Source organism: Ceratotherium simum, chromosome 23 (assembly GCF_057802395.1).
Source record: "Ceratotherium simum simum isolate JZ-2026a chromosome 23, ASM5780239v1, whole genome shotgun sequence".
Classification (NCBI taxonomy): domain Eukaryota; kingdom Metazoa; phylum Chordata; class Mammalia; order Perissodactyla; family Rhinocerotidae; genus Ceratotherium; species Ceratotherium simum.
Genome location: NC_141922.1, coordinates 33016541 through 33033929, shown reverse-complemented (window position 1 = coordinate 33033929; position 17389 = coordinate 33016541).

The following is a 17389-nucleotide window of genomic DNA, read 5'->3' as shown; positions in this document are numbered from 1 at the left end:
TATGGACACACATTTAAAAAATAACATAAAATTAGTTGGTGCCATTTGTATTGTAATGTAATATTATCATGAATATCTTTCCATATCGATAAATAACAACTAGCAAACTTTGGTGTATGTTGTATACCTGCCACAAAATTTATTTAAAGCATTACTCTATCATTTGATCCTTTGATTGTTTCCAGGTTTTTATTATTATTCATGATGCTATGAGAAATATATGTACCTAAGTACTTGATCAAATACTTATTTAGCTAAATTTTGAGTGGCAGAATTGCAAGATCAAAAGATCTGAACAGTTTTGATGCTTTTCATACCTATTACCAAATTGCCCTCTAAAACTGTTGTACCATTTCACATTTTCTATTGAAGTGTATGAGAGTGCGCTTTTTCCCCACACCATCACCATTACCAGGTTATCTAATCTAGTGACTTTCAAAATTTTCTTGAATATGACCCAAGAGTAAAGAAAAATTTATATTGTGACTTAGAACACAAACATATACACATAATAAATGCATATACATAAATAAACACATACACATACATTTAACTAGAATAAAAATCTCACAAAATAATACTAATCCTTACTGTAGGAAATACATTCAATTTTTTATCCTATTCTATTTCATTTAAAAAAGTGCTGGCTGAGACCCACTAAGTTGATTTCATGAATAATATTAAGCTGGAAGAAATGGTGAAATTTTGGGGTAAAAGAAATATGACCTAAAAAGCATCTTATCAGTCACAGCAAAGTCAGTAACAAGATGAAATTTAATGCAGATATGTGAGGTTCCTCAGCTGGGATAAACACCACCATCAACAACATTACCACCTGTGTCCAGGCTTTCCATCCATATGATGCTCATCCTGCCCTCACTTGCTAAAAATCTTTTAAACTTTCTTAAGATGTTCCTTAATGGTTTCAGCACTTGATTCATCATCAGATTCGCTTTATTCCCTTCAATATACTCCCTGGCTTTTTAAAGCCTATATTGATGATGACCCTTCTAGCACTCTATCACCATTCCTCAATTTTCTCATTTTTAGGCGGTTATCTTCAAATTTAATTCAGTAACCCCTCTTTGTCCTTATAATTATCTGGAACCATTTTTGTCAAACTGTCATTCTGCATCTGACCATAGCCAACTATCCTTCCACACTGCCCCTTCCGTGTATGTGCTAATCCTTCATACAATCTTCTCTGCTTGATTCCCTCTTTCCTTGGAATGACTTTAAGGGACTCCTCAAACCCCAAAATCAAATGGACTTGTGTTTGATCTATCATATGTGCTTGGGCATTTCTAAATTTTAGGAAAGGACATAGGTTTTCCCTTCCCTCACTACTACCATTCCCGTGAAGACCTTCTGGGAAATGGACTTTACTGGCTAACTCTGGCAGAGTCATCAAAACATGACTTCTTTCTTGGTCCTCAGAACGTATTATATATCACCTCCAGAGTTAAGAAATACTGCTCATTTGTTTTCCGCTCAGTGACAGCCAGTGGTTTTCAAACTGTGGTCTGGAGGCCTAGGGGTTTCATAAAGACCTTTATGTACTCCCTTAGGGAAGGAGACAGACAGAGAGATGAGTGAGGGGGCCTCTAGAACTCCAAAGCCCCTTCAATGAAGCTTCCACACTCTTAATATTTTTTATATGCCAGGCTTCCATGTAAAATACACTTTTTTAACCCTCTACCAGTAACTTCCATAGAATTTCCAATTCTAAAAGACAATGCTAAGGAGATAAGAAAATTACCAAAAAATTAGTAAATACTTAAAAAAAAAAACCTCAGCAAGTAGTATTAAAAAGACATCAAGTCCCATTAGGACATTTGTATTGCTCTATTAACTCTCACATAGGTGACTGATCAAGGCTGTCTCTAAATGATCCAAGATGGCTTACCTGGTGGGTCTTGATGGCCTAATAATAGTTTTGAATTTTACGTGGGCAAAGTAGATAGCAATATAGATGTTTTGGTACCTGCCATTTCCTACTACAACATAAAATAAATAGAGTGGAATTGGCTTTAAACTTGTATTTTGTCCTTTATCTTGTGCTATTTATCTGCCAAGTAAATAAAAATCCATTGCACCTTCTTCAGACAGCCCATTCCAATTGTGTGCTGGCAGCTCCCACCTGAGTTGGGGCACTAAGGGTTGTCTTCAGCTTTGTTGTCTGTGATGGTCTCACAGAACCAAGCTTGTAAGAATAAAATCCTATCCCTGATGGCTTCCAGAAGCTGGGTAACATGGAGGTTATAAGTGCAGCTCTGAACGCAGAATGTCTGGATTCAAATCCCAACACTGCAACTTCCTAGGTGTGGGTCCTTGGGAAAGTGAGAAGATTTTTCTGTGCTTCATTTTGCTCATCTGTAAAAGAGTTTTGATAAGCATAGGACTTGGTACATAGGGATATTATGAGGGTTAGATACAACTAAAGCACTTAGAAAGGTGCCTGGTGCATAGTAACTTCTCAGGAAAAGTCAATTTTATTATTCCTGTATAACTTGAATCCACTCTGATCTAAGTTAAGATTGAGATTTTACTGTAAGAGAAGGCTACAGGTCTGTAGAAAGTAGAAAGTAGGTTTTCAAAGTGGAAAAAGTGTGAAAATAAAAATATACACACATTCACACATTATGTGAAAATACTTTTATTCATTTCTTGATGTATGTGAATGTATGATGAGAGTAAAATGAGTCAATTTGGTGTGCCGTCTAGCTTTATAAATCATAACACCCACTCCACAGAGATATTTTTGAGTCTGACATTCTAAATACATCAAACATTTTAACAAGAAAAATCCCTTTTTTGATGAAATAAATGGCTTTTTATATTCACTGATTTCCTCTACCTTGTCACCACTTTCCTTCTTCCCCCACTGTCATTGCTAATAGCTTTTTAATGGAGTCTGCCACAAGCTGCTTTCACATTTAGGAATATAAAAAGCACAGAAACATGTTGAGATGGAAGGAAAAATTGAGATCATCTAGTCCAAGCAGCCCCATTTGCTAGGACTTCTACTTCCTCCTAGAAATGAGAGGTGTCAGTGGAAGGTAATTCTGTTCTTAATGACCCAGGGAACTGGTGAAATCCTGCGACAGAGATCTAAAAAAAATATTTTGGTCCTGATTCTCACCTGGTAGGTGTTCAACGATGCTGTTGAGCAGACTGGATACAAATAAGACCACTTCTGTATCATCAGCTGATCCATGGACTGGTCCATGTCCTACACCAATCATGCCACTCTTTTTTCTTTCTGAAACCAGAGGTAACATACTAACTGCCGTATTTCAGTTGAGAGTTTTCAACAATTCTACTTGTATGACTGGATATTTCCGTTCCTATTTATCATGATAAGGTGTGTGCAAATATTGAATCTGAGATTGGGCTCTTTTTAATGCACGCCCTGCATGATGCCACCTCTCTGGTTAGCACTGCAGAATTGAGAGAGGTTGTAGAGACCTCTGTTGATTTAGTAAGAAGAGAAAACCTTCCAGGATGAGTGCTACTTCAAACTTGGACTCATCGCTAAAAATCATTATTCTCTGTTATTTTTTGTTTGCCTCATCAGATGCCACTATCCCACCCATCCCACCTGAAACTCAAATAGTTGTAGTTGTGGTTAAAACTCACCACTTACTGACCAGCAGGGATATTACTGTTTTTAATTGATTTCTCTCTGCTATATATATTGATTACAGACAGAGAGATTGAAGATCTAAGAGAGGCGAATAAAAAGATTAGAACGAGAGAGAGAAAAAAAGAATAGTTTATAGCTTTTGTTTTAGTTGGTATTATTTTGGTCAAAAAGAACAGAAACCAGGGCTGGCCCAGTGGCATAGCGTTTAAGTTTGCGCGTTCCTCTTCGGTGGCCCAGGGTTTGCAGGTTCGGATCCCGGGCATGGACCCATGTACCACTTGTCAAGCCATGCTGTGGCAGCATCCTATATAAAGTAGAGGAAGATGGGCACAGACGTTAGCACAGGGCCAGTCTTCCTCAGCAAAAAGAGGAGGATTAGCAACGGATGTTAGCTCAGAGCTAGTCTTCCTCACACACACACACAACAGAAACCAATTCAAATGAATTTCAGCAAGAAATTTTGTTATAAGGACACTGGGTGATTCATGGAACCCAAGGACAGGAATGTCTCTGGGGCTCAGGAAAGGCAGGATTCAGGGATGTGAACCACTTCAAGACTCTGGCTTTTCTCTCTACTCCTTGCTCTGTAGTGCTTTATTTTTTCCTCTTTCTATAGAACAGCTTCCTTTGTTCCTCCATCTACATGGGGGAACATGGCTACCCACTAATAACTCCCAGGTTTTGTGTGTTACAATATAGATGCACAAGGAAAGACTGTCTCAAGTCTCTTGACTCAGGTCCAAATTCCCAAGGAAGGAAACTCCTTGGCCACTGGGCAGGTGATGTATTATCACCTGACAGCTCCTGTAACAACCCCCCAGGCTGTGGAGGGGTCAGCTCCTAGAAAGGGGATGCTGGGCACACACTCACACACACTCACACAGATCACTCAGGATATGTCTGTTGAATTTCTTAAACCACTTTCAAATTAATCTCTATAAATTTCCAATTATCATCACCTCCTAGGTTATCCAGCTGAAAGAAGCAATGCTTTCACATGTTCAAAGTCCACCTCATTCAGGTTTTGGAGGGTGGTTTAGCATTATAGGATATGGTGAATGAGTTGAGTCTGTTAATGCACATTAGTGACCATTTTATTCATCTTTCTGTTCCCTTTCCAGCCTCACCTTTATAGACCCACATGTTCCAAAATTTTTGCATTCTCTCTCCTTTTATAATTTAGGTTGCTTTCTCTGGACATTTTCCACTTCATTAACTTTGAGTTTTTAAAATGAGAAATGATTTCCAGTAAAATAGTTATCTTATTTATTACGAAATTCTAGATGGCTAGTCAACCCAATTTTTTTTTTTTTGCAGTGAAAGATTCGCCCTGAGCTAACATCTGTCACCAATCTTCCTCTTTTTTTTCCTCCCCAAAGCCCCCGTACATAGTTGTATATCCCAATTGTAAGTCATTCTAGTTCTTCTATGTGAGCTGCTGCCGCAGCATGGCAACTGACAGATGAGTGGTATGGTTCTGCGACCAGGAAGCGAACCCAGGCCACCGAAGTGGTGAGTGCCGAACAGACCATCAGGGCTGGCTCTTAACTCAACTTTTAAGATCATAAATTTCACCTGTGTCATATCCCATGTCCCCTAGTACTGAAATACACTTCATTACAGATAGACTGTCATGTGTTAAAGAAAATAATGTTTTGTTCAATTTTTGAAGAGACAAGAGGAGCCTAAATTATTCTTGACTAGTAAAAGGAGAAAGAAAATATAACTTTCTTGGGTTTGCGAGTCCACCTTTGCAGAAAGCTGTTAAATCTTTTCTGCATAGAGTTCGTTAACTGGGCCAACAATTGATAGTTAATGGTGATAGCTGAAGCACGAGTAGGGTTGGCTCAGCTTATACCAGGGTCCTAATTTGTTTATCTGGGGAGTGAGTTTTGGATGAGGCAGGATATCTTTTCTTTGTCTACTTTCCTACCTCATATCTTTCTTCTCCCATTTTCTCCATCTTTTCCACAATCTTTTTGTTCTTATGCTTTTTTCTTTTCTAATCCCTCTCCCCCAACTATTTATAAAGCATTTTATTAGGAGAATGGAGTAAAACACACCCCACTCACACAAGCCAAAATGGTGGGACATAGAATCAGATAGTAGTACATGAAATTATCCATGGGAATTGTGCCATGCCAATTGTGCCACAAGTCATATTTGTTTTGTAGCTGTTTACCAAATGCATATTTTTAATCAGGAACATGTCTAAAAGTAAACAATGATGGAGAGGATCTGCTACCACACAGACTGGGTACTTCATCCACCAAATTGTTCTTGCTCTGTCCATTATCCTTTATGTTTCTCTCTTTGACCTCTCCTTTCTTTGCTTCTTACAACACCATTTCTCTTTCCTCTTTTACCCATATTACTGGTGATTTTTATTTCTTCCAAAAAAATCAAGAATGGCTGGTCCATTTTCAAAAAGTCTGGTAAATATATTTTGTGATATAACTTAATATTAGCATTGGTACTTAATATCTCTCTACTAGGCTGTGAACAGCTTAGGCAGGGTTTATCTGTCTAGCATCTAGAACATCACCTGGTATATGGTAGGTGCTCAATAGTGCCTGTTGAACAGATTGAGTACTAATTTTTTTTAACTTTTTATTTTGTAATGATTTTAGATTTACAGAAAAGTTGCAAATATAGAGAGTTCCTGTATACCTTCACCCATCTCCCTGCCCTAATATTAACATGTCATATAACCTTGGTTCATTTGTCCAAACCAAGAAAGTGACATTGATACTACGCTATTAACTAAACTACAGACTTTATTCAGATAGTGCTGATTTTTCCACTAATGTCCTTTCCTCTGTTCCAGGATTGAATCCATGACACCATCTGGCATTTTGTGTTCACGTTATTTTAGTCTTCTCCAATTTTGGATACTATTTTTTTAATTTACCTTCTATGATTTTACTTTTAATAGTTAATTTATAATGTTAAATGGTATGGAACACTAAGAAAATAAATATATGAATATGTAAAAATAAACTGTATTTTATATCGTTTTTCAGTGATTCCAGTTTTGTTTAAATTGAGATTGCCTAGTATCAGTGTGGTAGAAAGGAAATTTATCAGATTTAAATCTGAAGATCTGGAAAGGGAACATTTTCCCTGGTATCTCTTGACCTTTCAAATTCCCTTTATTTTAAAATATAGCTCTATTTATTGACTTTTGTAATATAGTGGAGATTTATTTCTTAGCATTGATAATTCAAACTCTACTCAATTGGCAAGCTTAACACTGGTTTCTGAAAAAAATATATTTTAGAATTTTATTATTGTAAGCAAATTAAATTTCAAAGGAAATACTTTTGGAAACAAAAAGGGTTGGGATTTGGGAGTCAGACTTCAGATTTTTGTGGTAATCCCAGTAGGGTTTTCAAAAATTGCCAGACACACCCAGTCTTTTACCTTGATTAGTGTTTTATGTGCTACTTTTCTTCATATTTCTTAGTTGTAGCCTCCTGTGCACCGTATAATTATATTAGTGTACTGTCTAAAAGTTCTTGCCCTGTCTCCATGAAACAACATACCCAGTGTTTTTTTTTTTTTTTCTAAACCATATAGTAAATAAAGGTAATTTTTAAAACTAGATGGTATTGCCCAATAAAATCTAGTATAATCCTTGGCACATAACATGCATTCAAAAAAGATTTATTGAAAGTTGAACTCATAGAAGCTGAGAGTAGAATGGTGGTTTCCAGGGCCTAGGGGGTGGGGAAATGGGGAGATGTTGGTCAAAGGGTATAGATTCATTTATCAAATGAATAAATTCCGAGGATCTAATGTACAGCATGGTGACTATAGTTAACAACACTGTCTCGTACACTTGAAATTTTCAGAGACAGTGGATCTAAGCATTATCACCACAAAAAGAATTGTAACTATGTGAAGTGATGGACGTGTTAATTAGCTTGATGGTAGTAATCGTTTCACAAAGTATACGTATGTCAAATCATCATGTGTACATCTTAAATATATACAATTTTTAATGTTTCAATTATCCCTCAATAAGGTTGGGGAAAAAAAAGAAAAAAGGTTTGTCGATGGGTTCAACAAAAGGAGACCTGAATCAGGAAAAAAAAAAGTTGTAAAAAGTCTTCACTAGAACTCTTCAACTCAGTGTAAGTCCCCGCCTGCCATCTTGAGGTCACAATGAGTATGGCACCAGATTCTACCTAAACCATGCCTACTCGTGGTAAGATCAAGGCCTTTTATTGAACCAAGGAGGAAACACTGTGGTTTTTAAAAGGGATATGGATTATGACAACTATTCAGATGATTATGATGGAAAGGAGTTTTCACCTTAAATGTGCCAATTATTGAAGCAATTTCAAACAAAATTACCAGAAAACTGTCCTGTACTTGATCTGGTTAGAGTGGAGGAATGTATAAAGAATCTGTGATGTTTTCTTAACTTCTTTAGTATCCATGGGTCAAATTCTACTTTATTCAAGTAGTTTGTTAGTTTTCTTAAAATCTATGATGCTTAGGTTGGAAACAAAAAAAGAAGACTATTGATGATAAAGGAATAGTGAGAGAAGAAGATCAGGCAAAGAAACAAAAGTCCTGCTATGCTCAGTGGATGCAATATCTTTGGCATTTTTCCCTTGTATAATTATATAACGTGAGCATAATGGGGTGGGCTATGTTTGTGGCCAAATAAATATGAACATAATCCTTTTTTTCTCTCTTCCTTCTTTGTCCTTCCACCTTACCACAAATCTGTACCACTCTCTTGACTATATTCACATATAGGATCTCTTTTATATGCACAGGGGCACAGCCCTTTGTCTGCATTCAGCATCGATTATATCTGGTGGCGCTTTGAACCTCCAACGTGTCTGGCACACAATAGGCGCGCTCTCTGTGAGTGGTGACTGCGGCAACACCAACAGGCTATCCTTCATCCTTTGTGGGATGATTGCCTCCTTAGCATTTTTAGCCTCTTACAACCTGTTTTCTATTTATTGCATCTTTTTGAAACATCACAAGTACTTTTCTCTGTAATAATCATTTCATTTCAAGTCTGTTCTGTTGTTCAGCCCACAGCCCTGCATCTCTCCATCTGTTATCTCATTTGCCTCTTCAGTGCACTGCTTTATCCTTCCAGATGTCTCAAATCCCAAAAACACAGCTGTCTTTTCTTCATTGTTGTGTATTGCCAGCCAGATAATGAGAATGCTTATAGCATCGTGGACACATTTTCCACTTGAGAATTTTAATGGGCATGAAGATATATCCTGAGTTTGACAAAATCATTAAAACATGGTGTCAGGGGTAGCACACCCGGAGAGGAATCGGGTCTGAGCAGGCAGTATCCTCAGTATGGAGCAGAGTGTCAGCAGTTATGGTCATAGTTGTAGAGAGCAGTTATCTGCTCTCTGGGCGAGTGTCTTTATATCTCTAATGCGCTGGTGGTTTCAGTTCGTATTTTCTTGTGCATAGATCTGTGCAAATGCTGAGCCTGCAAATCTCTACATGACCCCTTTGAAAGCTCAAGTTTCTTAAGAACAGCAAACATGCTATATAACAGTAACTGTGTGCTAGGCATTGTTTGAAGAGCTTTGCATATAGTAACTAATTTAATCCTCACAACAATGTTATGAGGGAAAAAGTATCATTATCTCTATTTTAAAGATGAGAAAATTGAAGCTGATAAAATACTTCTCCCACCGTAGCCTCAGAGGGCATTCTCCAAAGCAAGTACGTAGACAAAACTCTTAAATTGCGGAGCCAGGATTTGGATGTAGGCAATTGGGCTCTAGAATGTGTATCAGAAGCATTACAGTGTGGATTATCAAGATGTCTGCTGCTGGTGAACACCTCCTGGGGCTAGAGTGAGAGGAGTATTTAATAGGCTTCATTGGCTTTAGAATGATCTAACATAATAAACTCCAGGAACCTACGGGTAATTTAGCACGTTAACACTCAGAGAATGAATGTTAGACATCAGGAATTTGTTTAGAGCCTGTCCACATCACCTAGAGCACCAAGTCCAGGTTCCCAAGGAGAATGTTCTCAGAAGGTGTTTGTGGAAAACGCTCCGCCTGAATAGAACTCTCCTCACTGAAAGATAAGGAATCAGGTAAAAGGAACACTGGACTTAAGAAAAGATTCCACAATCTAAAGAATGAGGACATTTTTTTCAAGCTGTAGAGAAAAATCAGCCTTCTACGAATTGTTTAAAACACAAAACAAAAGTAAATTTTATAAACCATCTGCTTTGGGTTTTCAGTAAAGTGCAGGAAAAATTATTCTATAAAAAAGAAATGACTAATATGTAAATACATATATGACAAGAAATATGAGAAAGGAGTGACTTGTATGCAGGTAAAAATGGGAAATACCTTGTACAAAACCTTAAAATTATGTGGTATAATTGACAGCTTTAATAGAAACAGTGAAGGGCATAATCAATATTCAACAAATTCTATCAGAATTTGAAAAAAATGTTCCTGATCAGAAAAAAAATGAAGAGTAATATGAATCAAATATATGAGAACATAAAGCTTTACTGACCTAGGAAAGACCAATAGTGAATAAAATAGGATGATCAAATAGCAAGCAAAGTTGAGGAAAAGAAAACAACCCCTAGACATAATCTGATGAATTGTTTTTAAATTTCAGAGAAAGAGTGCTCTATTTAAGTGTCCACATGGAAAAAACAAAACAGAAGCAAACAGGGTAATTACAAATGAATTGAAATGAAACTGGTTTTATACTTGTTTGGAACATTAGTGTTGAACTCTAAGGCTACAGCACTTATGCTCTCCTGGAAAAAATTGTGATTCAACTTTTCTTTTTCTTTTTAAAAATTTTTTTATTTTCCTGTTGAAGTATATTTGACACACAACATTGTTTAAATTTAAGGTGTACAACATGTTAATTTGCATTTATATATTGTACTATGATTGCCATTGTAGCTATAATTAACACATCTCTTACCATATATAATTAACATTTCTTTTTAGTGGTTAGAATAATTTGAGGATTATAATACAATATGTATTGTCTATATTCACTATTCTGTGCATTAGATCTCTAGGACTTATTTACTACTCATTGCAAATTTGTACCCTTAAATAACATCTGTCCTATCCCCCCACCACCCATCCCCTGGTAACTACCATTTTACTCTCTGTTTTTACAAGTTTGTTTTTTTAGATTCCACATAAAAGTGAGATCATACATTTCTTGTTTTTCTCGAACTTTTCTACCTAGCATAATATGCTCGAGGTCCATCCATGTTGTTGCAAATGGCAGGATGTCCTTCTTTCTCGTGACTGAATAATATTCCGTTGTGTGTGTGTGTATATATATATATATATATATATATATATATATATATATATATATATGTACCGTATCTTCTTTATCCATTCATTTGTTGATGGGGACTTAGATTTTCTCCATATCTTTGCTATTGTAAATAATGCTGCAGTAAACATGAGAGTACATATATCTCTTCAATATCCTGTTTTCATTTCCTTTAGGTGTATACCCAGAAGTAGAATTGCTGAATCATAAGGTAGTTTTATTTTTAATTTTTTGAGTAACTTCCATACTGTTTTTCATAGTGGCTGCACCAACTTATGTTCCCACCAACAGTGCAGGAGAATTCTGTTTTCTCTACTTCCTCACTGACACTTGTTATTGTTTGTATTTTGATAATAGCCATTCTTACCAATGTGAGGTAACATCTCATTGTGGTTTTGATTTGCATTTCCCTGGTGATTAGTGATGTTGAGCATCTTTTCATGTGCCTGTATGTCATCTATGGAAAAATGTCTATTCAGATCTTCTGCCCATTTTTTAATCAGGTTGTTTTTATTTTTGATATTAAGTTATGTAAGTTCTTTATATATTTTGGATATTAACCCCTTATTAGATATATGATTTGCAAATATCTTCTCTCATTCAGTAGGTTGTTGGTAGATCTATTTTTAATTTTTTGAGGAACCTCCATGTTGTTTTCCATAGTGGCTAAACCAATTTACATCCCCACCAACAGTGCACAAGTGTCTCTTTTCTCCATATTCTTACCAATGCTTGCTATCTCTTATCTTCCTGATGATAGCCATTCTAACAGGTGTGAGGTGATATCTCATTGTGGTTTTGATTTACATTTCTCTGATAATTAGCTATGTTGAGTATCTTTTTATGTACCTGTTGGCATTTTGGATGTCTTCTTTAGAAAAACGTCTATTTAGTTCCTCTGCCCATTTTTGAATCCGATTGTTTTTTTCTTATTGAATTGTATGAGTTATTTACACATTTTGGATATTAACCCCTTATCCAATATATAGTTACAAAAAACTTTTCCCATTCTGTAGCTTGCCTTTTCATTTTGTTAATTGTTTTGCTGTGCAGAAGCTTTTAAGTTTGAGGTAGACCCATTTATTGATTTCTGCTTTTTTGTTTATGCTTTTGGTGTCATATCCAAAACATCATTACCAAGGCCAATGTCAAGGAGCTTTCCTCCTCTCTTTTCTTCTAGGAGTTTTATGGTTTTAGGTTTTATGTTTGAATCTTTGATCCTTTTCGTGTTAATTTTTGTGAGTGGTGTAAGATAGGCATCCAATTTCATTATTCTGCATGTGTTTATTCAATTTTCTCAACACCATTTGTTGAAGAAACTATCCATTCCTCATTGGGTATTCTTGGCTCCCTTGTTGAATATTAGTTGACCATATATGTGGGGGTTCAATTCTGGGCTCTCTATTCTGTTCCATTGGTCTATGTGTCTATTTTTACACCAGAACTGTACTGTTTTTATTACTATAGCTTTGTAATATAGTTTGAAATCAAGAAGTGTGATACCTCTGGCTTTGTTCTTATTTCTCAGCATCGCTTTGCTTATTCAGGATCTTTTGTGGTTCCATACAAATTTTAGGATTGATTTTTCTATTTCTGTAAAGAATACCATTGGTATTCTGATGGGGATTGCATTGAATCTATAGATGGCTTTGGGTAGTATGGACATTTTAACAATATTAATTCTTCCAACCCATGAACATGGGATGTCTTTACATTTGTTTTTGTCTTCTTCAGTTTCTTTCAACAAAGTCTTGTAGTTTTCATTGTATATATCTTTCATTTTTTTGGTTAAATTTATTCCTAAGTATTTTATTGTTTTTGATTCTATTGTGACTGGGATAGTATTCTTTATTTCTTTCTCAAATGTTTCATTATTAGTGTATAGAAATGCAACTGATTTCTGTATGTTGATTTTCTATTCTGCAAATTGACTAAATTTGTTGATTAGTTCCAACAGTTTTTTGGTTGATTCTTTGGGATTCTTTGTATACAAAATCATATCATCGGCAAATGATGACAATTTTACTTCTTCCTTTCTGATTTAGATGCCTTTTATTTCTTTGCTTTGCTAATTTCCCTAGCTAGGATGTTCAGTAGTATATTGAATAAGAGTGGTGAGAGTGGGCATCCTTGCCTTTTTCATGATCTTAGAGGAAAAGCTTTCAATTTTTCAACATTGAGTATAAGGTTAGCTGTGGGTTTGTTGTATATGGCCTTTATTATGTTGAGATATGTTCCTTCTATATGCAATCTGTTGAGAGTTTTTGTCATGAAAGGATGTTGTATTCTGTCAAATGCTTTTTCTGCATCTATTGAAATGATGATGTTATTTTTATTTTTCATTCTATTAATGTGATGTATTACATGTATTGATTTGCCTATGTTGAACCATCCTTGCATCCCAGGGGTAAATCCCACTTGGTCATAGTGTATAATCCTTTTAGTGTGTTCTTGAATTTGGTTTCCTAATATTTTGTTGAAAATTTTTGCATTTATGTTCATTAGGATATGGATATTGGAATATTCGTCTATAGTTGTCTTTTCTTGTAGTGTCCTTATCTGGCTTTGGTATCAGGGTAGGTTTGTCCTTGTAGAATGAGTTTGGAAGTATCCCCTCCTCTTCAATTTCTTTGAAGAGATTTAGAGGGATTGGCATTAATTCTTCATTAAATGTTTGCTGGGTTTTGCCAGTGAAGCTGTCTGGTCCTGGGGTTTTCTGTGTTGGGAAGTTTTTGATTACTGATTCAATCTCTTTACTCATTATTGGTCTGTTCAGATTTTCTATTTCTTATTAATTCAGTCATGGTAGGTTGTGTGTTTCTAGAAATTTATCCATTTCTTCTAGGTTATCTAATATGTTGGCATGTTAACTGTTCATAGTAGTCTCTTGTGATCCTATGTATTTCTGTATTATCACTTGTAATGTCTCTTTCATTTCTAATTTTATTTATTTGAATCATCTCTCTTCTTTCCTTAGGTATTCTAGCTGAAGTTTTGTCAATATTTTTTCTTTTTGAAAAACCAGGCTTAGCTTTGTTGATCCTTTCTATTGGTTTTTCTGGTCTCTTATTTATTTCTGCTCTGACCTTTATTATTTCCTTCCTTTTGCTAACTTTGAGCTTAATTTTTTTCTTCTTTTTTAGTTCCTTGAGGTGTAAATTTAGGTTGTTTGAGTCTTTCTTAATATATGCATTTAGTGCTTAAACTTTCCGGTCAAAACTGCTTTTGCAGCATTCCATAGGATTTGATATGTTGTGTTTCCATTTTCATCTGTTTCAAGATAATTTTTTATTTCCATTTTGATTTATTCTTTGACCCATTGGTTTTTCAGAAGTGTGTTGTTCAGTTTCCACATACTCATAGATTTTCCATCTTTCTTCTTGTTGTTGATTTCTATTTTCATAATATTATGGTCAGAAGAGATAGTTGGTATGATTTCAGTCTTCTTAAATTTTCTAAGACTTGTTTTGTGGCCTATCAAATGATCTGTCCTGGAAAATGTTCTGTACACACTTGAGAAGAATATGTATTCTGCCTTCCTTGGATGGAATGTTCTGTATATGTCTATTAAGTCCATTTGGTCTAAAGTATGGTTCAAGTCCAACGTTTCCTTTTGATTTTCTGTCTGGATGATCTATCTGTTGCTAACAGTGGGATATTGAAATCTCCTTCTATTATTGTATTTGCTTAATATATTTAGTTGCTGTGATGTTGAGTGTGTATATGTTTACAACTGTTATATCTTCTTGATGTATTAACCCCTTTATCATTATATAATGACCTTCTTTGTCTTTTGTTGCCATTTTTAGCTTATAGTCTATTTTGTTTTAGATAAGTATGGCTATGCCTGCTTTCTTTTTGTTTCCACTTTCTAGGATATCTTCTTCCATCCCTTCACTTTGAGCCTATGTGTAAGTTTAGAGCTGAAATAAATCTCCTGTAGGCTACATATAGTTGGATCTTGTTTTTTTATCCATCCAGCTGCTCTGTGCCTTTTGACTGGTGAATTCAATCTGTTTACATTTACAGTGATTATTGATATGTAAGAACTTACTAATGTCATCTTATTGTTTGCTTTCTGGTTGTTTTGTATTTCCATTGTTTCTTTTTCCTTCTGTTCCTGCCTACCTTTGTAAATTAGTGGTTTTCAATGGTGGTATGCTCTGTCTCCACTTTTTTATGTTTTGTGAATCTACTCTAGATTTTTGCTTTGTGGTTATCGTGAGGCTTACATAAAAGATTACGTAGATAAAACAGTCCATTTTATGCTGACAGCAACTTATCTTCATTTACCAATAAAGGCCCTACCCTTTTTACTCCTGTCTTTTTGTATTTTTGATGTCATAACTTACTTTTTTTATGCTGTATATTTGTTAACAAACTATAGTAGCTATAGTTATTTTTAATGCTCTTTTCCTTTAACCTTTATACTACAGTTAAGTGGTTAACACACCATTCTAATAGACTTACAGTTTTCTAATTCTGACTGTCTATTTTTCGCCTTTACCACAGTGTTGTGTACTTTCATATGTTTTCAAGTTGCTGCTTAGTGTCTTTTCATTTCAGCTTGAAGAACATCTTTCAGCATTTTTTATAAAGCAGGTGTCTAGCGGTGATAAACTTCCTCAGCTTTTGTTTTTCTGGGAAAACCTTTATTTCTCCTTCATACCTGAAGGATGACTTTCCTGGATAAAGTATTCTTGGCTGGCAATTTTTATTTTTCAACACTTTGAGTATGTCTTTCAACTCTCTCGTGGCCTGTAGAGTTTCTGCTGAGAAATCTGCTGATAGACTAATGGGGGTTCCTTTGTAGTTTACTTTCTTTATCTTTCCCTGGCTGCCTTTAAGATTCTTTTTTTATCACTAATTTTTGACAGTTTCATCATAATGTGTCTTGGAGAAAGTCTTCTTTCATTGAGATAATAGGGTATTCTATTAGCTTCATGGACTGATATGTCCAAGTCCTTCCCCGGGTTTGGGAAATTTTCACCTATTATTATTATTATTATTTTTATTTTTTTGTGAGGAAGATCAGCCCTGAGCTAACATCAATGCTAATCCTCCTCTTTTTGCTGAGGAAGACCGGGTCTGAGCTAACATCTATTGCCAATCCTCCTCCTTTTTTTTTTCTCCCCCCAAAGCCCTAGTAGATAGTTGTATGTCATAGTTGCACATTCTTCTAGTTGCTGTATGTGGGACGCAGCCTCAACATGGCCGGACAAGCGGTGCATCGGTGCGCGCCCTGGATCCGAACCCGGGCCGCCAGTAGTGGAGCATGTGCACTTAACCACTAAGCCATGGGGCCAGCCCTTACCTATTATTTCTTTAAATAAACTCTCAGCCCCCTTTCCCCTCTCTTCTCCTTCGGGTACACCAATTCTTATATTTGCCTTTCTGTTTGAATCCAATAGCTCTTGTAGGGTTTCCTCACTTTTTAAAAATCTTAATTCTCTCTCTTAATTAAATTATTTCTATATTGCTATCCTCCAAGTCACGTATTCTTTCTTCCACCTGGTCTGCCCTGTTACCAATGCTCTCTATTGCATTGTTCCTCTCATTTATTAAACTCTTCAGCTCTGGAATTTGTTTTTTTTGTTATATTATTTCAATCTCTTTGGTAACTCCTTCTGTTCATTAATTTTATTCCTGAGGTCATTTAATTGTCTTTCTGAGTTTTATTGCAGCTCTTTGAATTTTGTCATAACACTATTTTGAATTCTTTATCAGTTAGATTGCAATATTCCATGCCTTTGATTTCAGTTGCTGGAGAATTATCATTTCTTTTTGTCATACCATATTTCCTTGATTTTTCATAGTGTTTGAAGGTATACACTTCTACTTTTGGATTTGAAGTACCATCCTTAATTAAAGTTTTATGCCTTCTTGGATTCTTACAAATCAACAGGTTGGCTTTTAGAAACCTTTCTTTTTTATTCCAGAAGGTGGCGCTATAGCACAAGTTTGTGGTTTCTTCTACTGGAGCTGGCTCCCCAGGATGCACTTGGGAGTGTGCACAAGGAGCCAGCGGCAGAGTCGGGGGAGGTGCGGGCTTAGCACCTGGAGCTTTGGGGGTATCCACTGGCCCAGTGGGGGGATCCTCAAGTAGGCCACTCCCAGAGGTCTATGGGTGGACCTCCTGCTGAAGTCTGGAAACAGACAGCAGAAAATGCATTCTTTCATATCTACTTCATTCCCTTCCCTCTCCCTTTCTCTAGTCACGGAGATCCCTCCTCAGAAATCCATTGTGCTGCTGGCGAGAAGTGGGTTTCTTCAGCTGCAACCTCACAACTGGGAGAGCCAGAAAGTTACTCATCACTTTTGCTTTTCATCTCCTCCATGGGAGAGGTTGCTGCTTTCCACCTCCTCTGTTAGAGAGGTCACAGCTGCCGCTGCCAAAAGCCAAGCAACTTG